Genomic DNA, 14,139 nt, shown 5'->3' on the forward strand with positions numbered 1-14,139 from the left:
TAAATATTCCGTAACGGTCAACCAAATCGTGATGGCGCCCGTAACATTTACGAAGGGATGACTTAAACTCCACCATTTGAATTGCTTGGTTTAATAGCTTTCCTGTGAGTAGCTTCCCTCTATCAAGGAAATAAAGATGAGAAATACAAGCCCGGGAACATCGTATCAATTGAGACATATATACTCTCTAATGGAATGTTGTTAGATAGAAATGGAAAGTTCACAATTTGGAAACTGAAATCATCACTTCTGTCGTAAACTTTTGTTTTAAACCGAGACAGACTCAACTGTATCTGTTGTATCTCTAGTTCGAGGGGATAGATGCGTTCAACAGAGTAACAAAATGTTTAATTATTTAGTGAGAGAACATCATCTGTATAGAGGAACGTAAAGTTAAAGGTTATTGTTTTTTTTTCTTCTTAAGACGTTTCTGTATGAAGTCAGTCTCATAAGAATAAAGGAACCAGTCGGTAAGACTTAATTGGTATTCCTTTCGTTTCACCGACGTATCCACAAAGGTAACACTGTAATCCGTAGACGACATTTATAGATTTGCAATTCAGATTACCGTAAAATAAGACTTTTTTAGTTAAAGTGCTAGTAGATTTCCATTAGCATATATATATATATATATATAAGATATGTAGAACATAACAAAAGTCAATATAAAATGTTGAAAGATCAATGCATATCAATATAATATGTCATTAACAAATTAAATGTGTTAGTAGATTTCCATTAGCATATATATATATATATATATATATAAGATATGTAGAACATAACAAAAGTCAATATAAAATGTTGAAAGATCAATGCATATCAATATAATATGTCATTAACAAATTAAATGTGTTATATATATATATATATATATATATATATATATATATATATATATATATATATATATATATATATATATATATATATATATATATATATATATATATATATCATTTCCAAGATTAAAGTTCATAATTCAAAGATGAAAGTTCATAATTCAAAGATGAAAATTGATATTTCTTGATTATTCCAAGATTAAAGATGATAAGTCAAAGATTAAGATGATAATTCCAAGATTACAGTTGAAAGTTCCACGATTAAAGTTGATAGTTTGACAAATCCAAGATTAAAGTTGACAATTCCAACCAATATTGTTTGGAAATTCTAAGTTTTACGTCGACAATTTGAAAAAAAAATAAAAAATGGATGACCCTAATACGCTTCCGTAAAAAAATACCCCAAACCTCTCTGCAAACTGCAAAATAGCAAGTTTCAACTTACATTTGTACTAATGAATCAAATAATTTTAAAGGTAACAAAAATTTCTAATCCACTTGTTTTCTTATTCTGAAAACTTTTTTCTAGCTTTTTCGATAAGTAAAGATACTGCAAAATTTTGCACATTCATTTTATCATTATTGCATATTCAATGTGCGCAATGAGTATACAATTGCAGAATTGTTTTGTTTCATTCTTTCGCAAGAAAAATATAAACAACAAACAAACAATTGAAATTTGAAATTTGGCTGATTATTTGTCATGGCATTTATTCAACAATATTCAACAATATAAACCAACAAACAACCAACATCAACAAACTGGCCAACAAGTTAAAACTTGATGACAATTGGTCACTGAAGGGAAACCAACAGTAAATGCATAATAATTTCTAGCTGCTCGGCAGATCCATAACAGCTTAATGAACGATATTTGAATAAATCACTGCCAGTTGAATCATGTTGATGATGACATCCTACGCACTTTCCATATTGAACGGAATGCCATGACGATAGACACTTTTTTTTATTATTCCTGCAAATTCCTTGAATATTTAGGTTTCATTGGATCTTCCGATGAATATTGAAACGTCTGACACTTTTGATGATACATGACAATCTAATAGGAACATTCAACACATTTGGACCTGTTCACCATGTAATCTGAAGAATAAACTAAAAACAGCAGCAATTGTTTATTAAAGGGAGGGAGGGTGGGTTGTGCAATCTTGTTGATAAATACTCGTGGAATGAAAATTTAGCGGGAGCACGTGTTTTTATATGACCAAAGTCCACGAGGCGCTTCAAAGCATTGTCTTTCGTATGTTTAAATATATGGTTGTAATTATTTAAATGGCAAAACGTAAATAATGGACTGACGTACATTTAAAACACAATAAACAACTTAATGTAATTTTAATGCAATAAATCAGTTTAATTATTAGATCATTAAATTTTATTATTTGTAAGTCCCAATATTTTGAGCTGAGATTTTGAGACGGTTTGTATGACATTATCATTATAAAATAACACATTATGTTTTACCATTGGAATTATATACCACTGCCTTTAATTTTTTTCAATTTCTAGTAATATGTATCAAGAATATTGAGGCTTGTTTGTTTGACACCATCGATAATGTTGACTATTAGCGTGTAGCTATTTTTAAATCCGCTGTGGAACTACTTCCTGTATGACTATAGTTTTTACAACACTCGTAGTATAAGGAAAATGTTCGTCAAATATATTGTTTTGCTTTTAAGGAGGCGAATAGTTTTGTGTTTGGTCTACAGCCTTTAAATGTAGAGTTGATATTTTTTATGATAGAAATATACAAAAAATCATTGCCATGAGAAAAAATATTTAAGGAAATGATCCGTTATGCTTTAGTTTGCATGTAACCTCAATGAACTGGAGTCAGCGATAAACCAAAAACAGGGTGTGATCTCATGTGCTTCGGAAGGCTAAGCAGATATGCTCAACATTTGACACCCGTCATGCTGTTTATGTATTAACTCCGTTATAATGTAAGACTGCAATATATCTTGCGTTGGCGTTTTAAGGAGCTCGCTGGTATAAATAAAAAATTACAGAAATCGCCTAAACTTTACAATTGTTCAGTTTAAGTACAGCTCATTTGAAAATAATAATAAAAATATAGGTCACCGATGACCAAAAAACGATATTTCAATTTAAATGCAAACATGCCACCGAAGGGAGATAATTTGGAGCTTTGTCAATGATGTTAACATTTTATAAGTTATCTGGAGCCAAAACGAATCGATATCTTTGGTTGATTTTTGTATCATATTTAAGTAACAATTATTAGTGAAATGAATAAAATTTATAAAGAAAGAAAATATTTTTTTGTACCCATGAGCCTCCTTCAGGAAGAATTTACATGGCAACGCAGTCTTATTCAAATTTCATGTCAGAAATATTTTTCATACAGAAACAAATGCAATATTGAGGATAAAACATAATTGCTAAATGTAGTTTTAATCTATACAGCAGACAATATAAAAATTTAATTTGTTTAATTTTCAAAAATTTTGAGTACAAGTCTAAGGTGCCTTTCCTCTTGAATAATTATCAGATTGTGTCATAGATTGGCTACGCATCATTAAGGAAAGCTAAACGAAATTTTGCTAGAAGTCACTTTGACTAGAGGCTCACATAAATATTTAATTCAAAGCAAACTTTCTGATTAGAATTACAATTAAGGAATTGCCATAGATAAGACCTACGGTATAAAAAGGTGTAATTTTGTTCCAGCGGTGATTGTAAATTTTACACTTTGTTAGTTGTTCAATCAAGATATCAGATATTTTAGTGAACTGATTTTCACTGTGAGATCTAGATGACGAGTACTGTTTAGTGGTGAAAGGTTGCTTTGAACATAATAATGGACACAACGAATCTTCTTCAACTTATGGTAATGGTTATATTATTCTACAGTGTAAGAAGTTTTCCATATGAGGTAAGTTTCGAGTATTGCATGATAAGATTCATAAACTGTACCATGCATTATCAGCAGTTCTTGGTATTATAAAAACACAATCATTTTCTTAACAGACAGTATTTATATTCCATATATATTATTTGAAGAATGTTTATTTTTATTTTTTTTAATGTAGAGTGGTAGTCTCAATGTAATCTTCATAACAATCTTTTCTACTTCGCGATAAAACATATGTATTTACATGTTGACTACTCCTGGAGATAAAATTTGGAAAGATAGATAAATGGAAAAATGGTTTTGTTTTAATGTCACTACAAGCTTTTTTTCGTACGTTACAAGTAATAATAGAATGGTATATTAATTGGCATAACAATGCACGTAATGCTTTACACATTACAATTACCAATATCACTAAACAATAGGTTTATAGAAATGAAAGGACTAAGTAACACAAATATGTACTGTAAATTCAGAAATTAATGCGAGGCTTTTTTTATTGCCAAAAAATGCGACAGAGTTGTAAACGCAATGTTTTAAACTCGCATTTTGAAATAATTTATATGAATTAAACAGGATTTTTCTCAAAATTGTAAACATTAAAATCGCATTTGAGTCTAAAATGAAAAAAATCGCAATAATAAATGCACGCAATAATTTTTGAATTTACAGTATTTTCAACGTGAATGATATTTTTATTTCTTCTTCAAATTTCGATATTTATAAATTTAAGGTTGTTTATGTTTACGATGATGTGAATGATACACCATATATGTTTGACGAGAATGATGACTTTGGAAGCTACGAATTGTCCAATCAAAATACAGATGAGTTATATCAACAGGTAAATATATTTATCAATTTAAATGTAATGTAACATCATATGCGATTACACACTCTACTCAAAGTACACGACTTCGGATTTTTGTCAGCATAGGAACCTACGGTGTTCTGAACTCTTATTTAGATGTATATTTGCATTTTAAATAGATATAAGAAGGTGTGGTGTGAGTGCCAATGAGATAACTCTCTATCCATGTCACAATTTATAAAAGTAAACCATTTTAGGTCAAAGTACGGTCTGCAACACGGAGTCTTGGTTCATACTGAACATTAAGCTATAAAAGGCCCCAAAAATTACTAGTGTAAAACTATTCATACGGGTAACCCAACGTCTGCATATAGTATGTATGTCTGCATGTTTTACATATGAGCCTAACGTATGATGAAGTCAATTTTAACCTAATGTAGAGTTGAGTTCGTCCCTGCTAAAGAGAATTTACGGGCGCCGTCACGAATTGTTTTTCCGTTGTGGATTTATTGTGTCACAAATGACCACGGTATATTTGAGTTGTCTTTGCCGGATTGTGACATCCTAAAATACGATTTATCACTGAATTTGTATGTACAATGATCATTTTGACGGTAGCATCTGCTTACCCTCCCTAAGCACCTCGAAGGTTTTGGTTGGGTCCATGTAGCGGATTCTTTAGTTTTCAATTCAGTGTTTATTAAACTTGCTTGTATTTTCGTACGTCTCTTTTGGTTTGACTTGGTGGTGTCAGTTTCTTTTAATATTGAGTTTTTAATATTTTTATGCCCCACCTACGATAGTAGAGGGGCATTATGTTTTCTGGTCTGTGCCTCCGTTCGTCCGTTCGTCCGTTCGTCCGTTCGTTAGTCCCGCTTCAGGTTAAAGTTTTTGGTCGAGGTAGTTTTTGATGAAGTTGAAGTCCAATCAATTTGAAACTTAGTACACATGTTCCCTATGATATGATTTTTCTAATTTTAATGTCAAATTAAAGTATTGACCCCAATTTAATGGTCCACTGAACAAAGAAGAAGATAGTGTGAAGCTCAGGTTAAAGTTTTTGGTCAAGGTAGTTTTTGATGAAGTTGAAGTCCAATCAACTTGAAACTTAGTACACATGTTAACTATGATATGATCTTTCTAATTGTAATGCCAAATTAAAGTTTTGACCCCAATTTCACGGTCCAGTGAAGATGTAAAATGATAGTGCGAGTGGGGTTCCGTGTACTATGGACACATTCTTGTTTCTGTATCTTTTTGTTTGACTTGAATATATGAAGACATGAAAAATAGAAGTATAGAGGAACATAAATTCATACACATAAAAAAAAAATGTTGTATGTCTACATTGGGACAACTCTCTACAATAAACCGAATGCTATAGAAATTTACAACTTCAGGTCATCGTACTACCTACAACAATGAGCAAAGCACATACCTCATATTCAGTACACTTCATGAAGATGTGCCTATAGGTTGCATTTCTGTAAATATTGACAATGTAATTTCCCATAGGAACTCCTTTTACGGCTAAAACTGTACCACTTTTACTATGAAGTTTTGAAAAAAATCTTATCCTAGAATTGAAAGTTCATATGCACCACAATTTTTTTCAAAGGTCAAAATATAGGGCTGTGCGGCATATTTTCAACGTTTATATGCCCTGAACTTCTCAGAGTCTAAACTTACACTAATTTTCTTAACTACCCCTACCTCGAATGAAAGGTTACCACAGATTTCAATGTAAACAATATGCACGTGTTTATTTACTGGTAACATTCCCAATTTCTGTCTCTGCGATATGGAACACAGAGAGCATAACTGGGAACCAGTATGTAAACAAAATTATTTTTCTATGAATATTCAATTACTCCCCAAAAGAGGCGTGTTTTGAGAAACAGCTGTATTTATACATAGTGCAACCTATACAGACATTTATTCAAATAGAAAACTCTCTAAAATCAGTTTTTCTCACATTAATACTCATTTATCAGAATTAAAGTCTTAAAGAAATCACTGTGTATACTCTAAGTTTTTCTTTACTATACATTTGATACCCCCTCCCCTGTTTCAATTTTTTAAAGAATTTGAAAACAAGACTTGAATTATTGCCAGCTTACCCTATTTGCATATTTTCTGATAAAAAATGCCTAGAACCTGTTAAAAACTGTTTTGATAACCTATTGAAAGCATATCAGAATATCATAAATGTAATGTTAAGCAATCAATCATTACAACATTCAAGATTATATAAAGTATCCAATCCAGCCTCTATCTCCAGTCCACATCTTACTGTATGCCTATTTGTCAATTAAAGAACACATTTTCTGCCTCAAATGGTCAATTTAGAATTCTTGTCACAACAGTATCATTTGTAACCATATATCTGACACAATTTAGCTACTATATATACTAGAAGTGTTCAAACAATGCCATATTTGCAATAGTTGTATGTATGCAGATACCAGTCTGAGATATAAATTCACTTACAATGTTGTAGAAATGACTGCTAACATCTGATTTTTGCATAACTTCCAAGCATAGTTATTGTTTTCTATATCAAGAACTTTAAAATCATAAAATCATAGCATTTACAAGTTAAATTATTTGTTTTGTGACCCAGAGGTAGGCAATTTTTCTATGTTTTTTGCCCCTGGGGCCTCAAATTTCCTAAATCATTCTGCTGTTTCTAGCAATTTGGAATATTTAGTACACATACAGGATAGAACACACTATTGTAAGTTTTCTTGAGATATTTTTGTTTTTCTAGCTTGTATTTATTATGCCGTGGTGACAAAAAAGCAGATTTAGGTGTTGCGGCTTACTTTTGGGTTATCGAAAGGACACAAATACCCTATTATAATATTCAGGAAGGATCTATGAGTTTCAATGACTGCGAAGAGTAAATATAAGCACTTCTTAACAATTTAACTTACAAATATGCAAATATTATGATTTAATTTTGTATCCAGGACTTTAAGTAAACTATGCATACTGTAAACTGTGAATTTATGCTGAGTCATCATATTTAAGGCCCAGGATTCTATCAATCTTCATTAAATATTTATAAAACTTCTTATTTGAGTTAATTTCTTTAAAATCTGTGAAAAAAAAAGCACATTTGGTTAAATTCTGAATGTTCCCCTTTTTCACCCTATATAGGTTGCATTTCTGTAAATATTGACAATGCAATTTCCCATAGGAACTCCTTTTACGGCTAAAACTGTACCACTTTTACTATGAAGGTTTGAAAAAAATCTTATCCTAGAATTGAAAGTTCATATGCACCACAATTTTTTTCAAAGGTCAAAATATAGGGCAGTGCGGCATATTTTCAACGTTTATATGCCCTGAACTTCTCAAAGTTTAAACTTACACTAATATTCTTAACTACCCCTACCTCGAATGAAAGGTTACCATAGATTTCAATGTAAACAATATGCACGTGTTTATTTACTGGTAACATCCCAATTTCTGTCTCTGCGATATGGAACACAGAGAGCATAACTGGGAACCAGTATGTAAACAAAATTATTTTTCTATGAATATTCAATTACTCCCCAAAAGCGGCGTGTTTTGAGAAACAGCTGTATTTACAAAGTGCAACATATATGAAGACTTGAGAATTTCAAATAAAGAGAAAAAATTGAAATTCAGCATTCGCTAGGAAGTAGGCACACAAACAGATCTGAATGATTCTGGTTAGAGAAAAACAAATATATTGCATTCTCTACTTAAAAACTTTAATATGGGTGGCATACAATCAATGTAGCAGAAAGGCTTCGTTGAACAATATAGACACATTGCATGATATTTACTGTATCCAAAAAATACATCGAGAATTAATAACACTTGATCATAATTAATACTGAAATGTAATTCAAATATGTTGCCTTCAAACAATTTAACTGTGTGTATTCGTTTTAACTGTAACGGGTTCATATGAAAAATTCAATATTTAACCAGTTAATAGTATCAGATTATCAATATCAGTTCAATATACTATCATAATTCTTCTTTTTTTTTACATTTTTACAGAAATCTAGAGATAATGACTTATTTCAAGTGGTCAGACGTGCTTTGGTAGCTGGTTGTGGTTCGGAAATAATAGGCTGTGGAAAATGACAATTATTAATAAATGAAATCATATTGTAAACATCATTCCTTGTTAAAACATACCTTGACATTTTATTTGTTAAAGGATAAGAAGTTTTGGTTTGATCGTCAATGAAACATTTTTCGACCTAAGACCAAATATTTATATTTATAGTTCAAATCCATAAACATGGATAATTAATATTCAATATTACATAATTGTGCAAGGGTATCACCAGCCAAGACGTCAGCGCTTTTGTGATGACATTAATATCAATTATATGATAATTTTAAGACATTCACTGTTTGCAAACGTATAAATTAATCGAGATACTTAGGATTTTCTTATCCCAGGCATAGATAACCTTAGCTGTATTTGGCACAACTTTTGGGAATTTTTGTTCATCAATGCTCTTCAACTTTGTTCTAATTTGGCTTTCTAACTAATTCAATCTCAGTGTCACTGATGGGCCCTATGCCGGCGTCACTCATTGGCGTATAGACAAGCGTGGTACACCAAACGTACAGAGAAAATTGACAAAGTCGATATATGTTAGTTGCACGCCAGAGGAACACTAAGCAATCGTTCAACGCGCGTTGTGTAAATAAAGCCAACAGTAGTATACCGCTGTTCAAAACTCATAAATCCATGGACAAAAAACAAAATCGGGGTAACAAACTAAAACTGAGGGAAACGCATTAAATATAAGAGAACAACGACACAACATTAAAATGTAACACACACACACACTAACACAGAAACAGACTAAGCATGAGACAAGCGTGTATTGGGCGTACGAGAAGCGTTTGAAGTACGTCGAAATACAAAGGTATACGCTTGGTGAACGCTACAACTCGAATTAATTTTTATGCAGCATAAAAAATTTCATCCAGCTGAAGAGTGTGTCTAGCGTATTTCTGTACGCTACACGCACGTTATACATACGCTACAAGCGCGTTTAAGGCACGTTGTATATGCTGAAGATCGTCCGACTTTAACTAAAACGTATGCGGGTGTGTTTGTAACATACACCCCATAATAGAACATCCAAGACACGACCGGGACGCGTCTAAGATATGTTCAAGAAACGTTAGACAAACGCCAGGCATACGCCAACATACGTTTCTTGAACACCCGATTAACGCTTATGTACGCTTCTCGTACGCCCAATACACGCTTGAAGCTCGTTGTGCACACGTTACAGATATTATTAACAGGTTGAATGCATCCAAAATAACTAGCGTGTTGGTAGCGTACATGACTTTTTAACACGCCTGGCGTATTAAATTATAAGCCTGGTACCTTGATAACTATTGATTCCATAAATGTAACGATATCGTCAATTATCTAACAAGTTTCACCTTCGATCATCAGAGATTTTGAGACCATCCTTAGTTATAATTTAATGTTATGAATTCAAAGGCGTGAGATCACTAAACATATTGCAAATAATGTCGTTCTTATTTGCCCCCTTTACATTGACGCGGTTTGTAGAACAGCAAATTTAAATCGGACAATGTGAAACTTACAAATGCCCTCAGATAAACTCATCATAGATACCAGGATTAAAACTTTATATTTACGCCAGACGCGCGTTTCGTATACAAAAGACTCATCAGTGACGCTGGAATCAAAAAATGTTTAATGTTTAAAAGGTCAAATAGAGTACGAAGTTGAAGAGCATAGAGGACCAAAAATTCCTTAATGTTTTGCCAAATACAGCTAAGGTAATCTATTCCTGAGGAAGAAAAGCTTTAGTTTTTCAAATATACAAAGTTTTGATTACACAGTCTAGCATCTCAGCCCAAGAATTTGCATCGAAATGATGTTGAATAAAAAGTGAACTTATCTCCTGCACAACTTAGAAACAGCATATTTTTAAATTTAACTGTCACATCAATTATAATACATTGTATGTTAGTTCACAGACACCACCTTTTCAATTTATAGGTGACAATTGCAAGAAGAGATAAAAATAAATGCACAATACCTATCAAGAAATGAAAAGGAGTAGGGGCATTAAGGCCTAGTTTTGTTCCAAGAAAATAAAATGTTTGATAACTATTTCAAATTAGCACATAACGTTTAGAAATGCATAGGGTCAAGAAATATAAATGAAAAACATAAAGATTTTTATCTGATGACGTCACAATTACGTCATGATATGTACTGTTTTCACAAAAACGATGAAAAATATAGAATTTATGCAGTTTTCTATCTTTATTTCTGTTGTGGAAACATCCTGCGCCGCCGGGAAACAACACAATAATTTAACAGAAGCTTTATTACAACTATTGGCATAACCTCACCAAATATAAAGTTGTTTCTTGGGTGCGCACCTACTTTTTCAATCTAAAATATACTTAAAATTTGATCAAAAAACAAGGAAAATCACGAAATTTATAAAATATGCAAATTAAATCATGGTTTGTTGCCATGGGAACTTGTTCGATGTCAAATTTGTTTTGTTTTTTCTTAGTATCTGATACCTTAGTCAAGGTTTCAATAGTTTAAGAATATGTATGATAACTTTTAAATTTGCAGTAATTTTGGGATCAAATAAGGGCCTTATTGTCCCTACTCCTTTAAATTTTCGAAAAATTGTATCAAAGAACATTTCCAAAATTAAAAATTAAACTCAAAAAATATTTAAATGGCCAAATAGAGAACAAAGTTGAAGAGCATTGAGGAACAAAAATTCCTTAAATTTTTGCCAAATACAGCTAAAGTAATCTATTCCTGAGGAAGAATCTCTTGCAAAATATTTCAAAATTATCAGCAAAAACTTGTTTAATAAAGGCACTAGTAGTATACCGCTGTTCAAAATTCATAAATCGATAGAGAAAAAACAAGAAATATATTTTTTTCCATTATTATACAGTGTTATTCTAAAATGTGAATTTTTTTTTACGAAATTTAAATTTTCAAAATATTCATCAAAGAACATTTCCAAAATAAAAAATTAAACTCAAAAAATGTTTAAAAGGCCAAATAGAGTACGAAGTTGAAGAGCATTGAGGACCAAAAATTCCAAAAAGTTTTGCCAAATACAGCTAAGGTAATCTACTCTTGAGGTAGAACCTCTTGCAAAATATTTCAAATTTATTAGCAAAAATTTGTTAAATAAAGGCAACAATAGTATACCGCTATTCAAAATTCATAAATCGATAGAGAAAAACAATTCCGGGTTACAAACTAAAACTCAGGGAAGCGTGTCATATATAAGAGAACTACGACACAACAGAGACACCTAACGAAATGTAACACACACAGAAACGTACTATAATGTAACAATGGCCATTTCCTGACTTGGTACAGGGCATTTTATGAAAAAAAAATGGTGGGTTGAACCTGGTTTTGTGGCATGCCAAACCTCCCGCTTTAATTGCGGTGTTAATTATAACATTAAATGACTACATTACACGACAGGGTTACAATAAATAAACAGATAAATGGGAGAAAATATAGGACAGAGAAACAAACGAATAATAGCCATCAAAAGGTACCAGGTTTAAAAAATATTTGTATACTCAAGACTCACGTTACGTACACACAAAACTATGCTCAAATGTAAAAAGTTTGAAAGCCATAACAACTACAAAGTTGAAGATCGCCGTGGACCAAATATTCCAAAAAGTTGTGAGGCCAGGATTATCCGCCAGGGACAAAAACATCATCATTATCAAGAATAATACACAGTTTTGCAAACAGTAAATTTTATAAAATGACTATATAATAGATATACATGATTAAAATGAAGTGGTGACTAGCTATAGAATAAAAACGAATACATTACAAAATCAAAGCCCTGTTAGCCATAGTCAATGCAACGTCCAAAATGACGTCACATTTAGATTTCTAAAACTTGTTCCGAAAATTAAGAAAGAATTTGGATGAAATTCAAGATTAGATTTGTATGACTTATCTAACTTATATTAATAACAGTGAAAATAATAATACTAATTGATATTTAATTGTAGTAGTAATTAGATAATTAATTGTATTATCTAGCTTTGTGTGTGTTTCTTCTGATCAAACTGCAAACCATATATATAGTGTAAATTTCGTTGATCCAAAATTAAATCTACCAAATGAACTGGATGAGTAGTTATCCCCAACACAACACAAGAATACAACAGAAAAAATACGATTAACAACTACAAACGTTAAAACATTTGAAAAAATCCGATGACAACAAAAAACACAACATCAAAACCAAACAAATTAATTTGGGATGGGAAAGTACCGTGCCACGTCTTCAAGCAATACGAATTAACACTCAGCAAAACAGTCAAATTCGGGAATAAGTCACGTTCGGTAATAAAAAGTTCAGAAGACGTAATGACACAATCTAACACGTGGTTGAGAAATGGGAAATTAATAATTGGGAAGTTGAAATCGTCCCGTTTGTCATAGATTTTCGTGCGAAGTCGTCCATCTGTGTCAATATTGAGGAAAAGATCAAGGTATGAAGCAGTTCTTCTAGTATTAGTAGTATCATTAATTTCAAGTTAACTGGGATATATGAGATGCAAGTATTGGCTAAAATATGGGTTATTCAGTGATAGGACATCATCAATATATCGGAAAGTGAAATTAAAGAATTTTGCAAGGTGCTTTTTTTGTTTGTCTTTTAGACGGGTTTGAAAGAATTCTGCTTCATACGAGATTTAAATCATTAAAATCATTAAATTCATAAAATGTAATTGCTTATGTAGACATTTTGGTTTTTTTTTTGATAGAGAGATACAAGTCGTGTTGTCTCGATTTTAACGTTTCCCTGAATGTTTTTTGCATGAATGTAGATGCACTTTAGGTTGCATTTCTGTAAATATTGACAATGCATTTTCCCATAGGAACTCCTTTTACAGCTAAAACTGTACCACTCTTCGGATTTCAAATGTTTGGCTTTGAGCGTTCCTGATGAAGGTAAATCCAGAAAAGCGCTTCGGACGCAATAAATTATTAAACGTGTTGTTTTATATTTTTACATCACTGGGTCGATACCTCTGCTGGTGGACTATCAGTCCCCGAGGGTATCATCAGCTCAGTAGTCAGTGCTTCGGTACTGACATGATTAAACAAACTTTACTAAAATTGTCCGTTTATAAATTTTGAAATTATTATGAAACTAAGGTTTCAACTCCCTCAGGCAAAGTTGGCTTTAGATGAATTTGGCTATTTATTTTAGGTATTTTTAACATATAGCTCTTCAACGATTTTCGGTACTTATACATCTTCGGATTTCAAATGTTTGGCTTTGAGCGTTCCTGATGAAGGTAAATCCAGAAAAGCGCTTCGGACGCAATAAATTATTAAACGTGTTGTTTTATATTTTTACTAAGAAGTTTTGAGAAAAATCTTATCCTGGAATTGAAAGTTCATATGTACTACAATTTTTTTCAAAGGTCAAAATATAGGGCAGTGCGGCATATTTTTAACGTTTATATGCCCTGAACTTTTCAGAGTTTAAACTAACATAAATTTTCTT

The 14,139-nt window shown here is 31.8% G+C and overlaps 1 long non-coding RNA gene across 1 annotated transcript; it reads left to right on the plus strand.

The window, feature by feature from the left end:
• Positions 1 to 4,512: 4,512 nt before the first annotated feature.
• LOC143066341 (uncharacterized) lies at positions 4,513 to 8,708 on the plus strand. The gene is made up of 2 exons (XR_012975564.1): positions 4,513 to 4,585; positions 8,591 to 8,708. It is a non-coding gene; the product is annotated as an uncharacterized LOC143066341 (long non-coding RNA).
• The last annotated feature ends 5,431 nt before the right edge of the window (positions 8,709 to 14,139 follow it).

This window comes from Mytilus galloprovincialis, chromosome 3, assembly GCF_965363235.1.
Source record: "Mytilus galloprovincialis chromosome 3, xbMytGall1.hap1.1, whole genome shotgun sequence".
Lineage (NCBI taxonomy): Eukaryota > Metazoa > Mollusca > Bivalvia > Mytilida > Mytilidae > Mytilus > Mytilus galloprovincialis.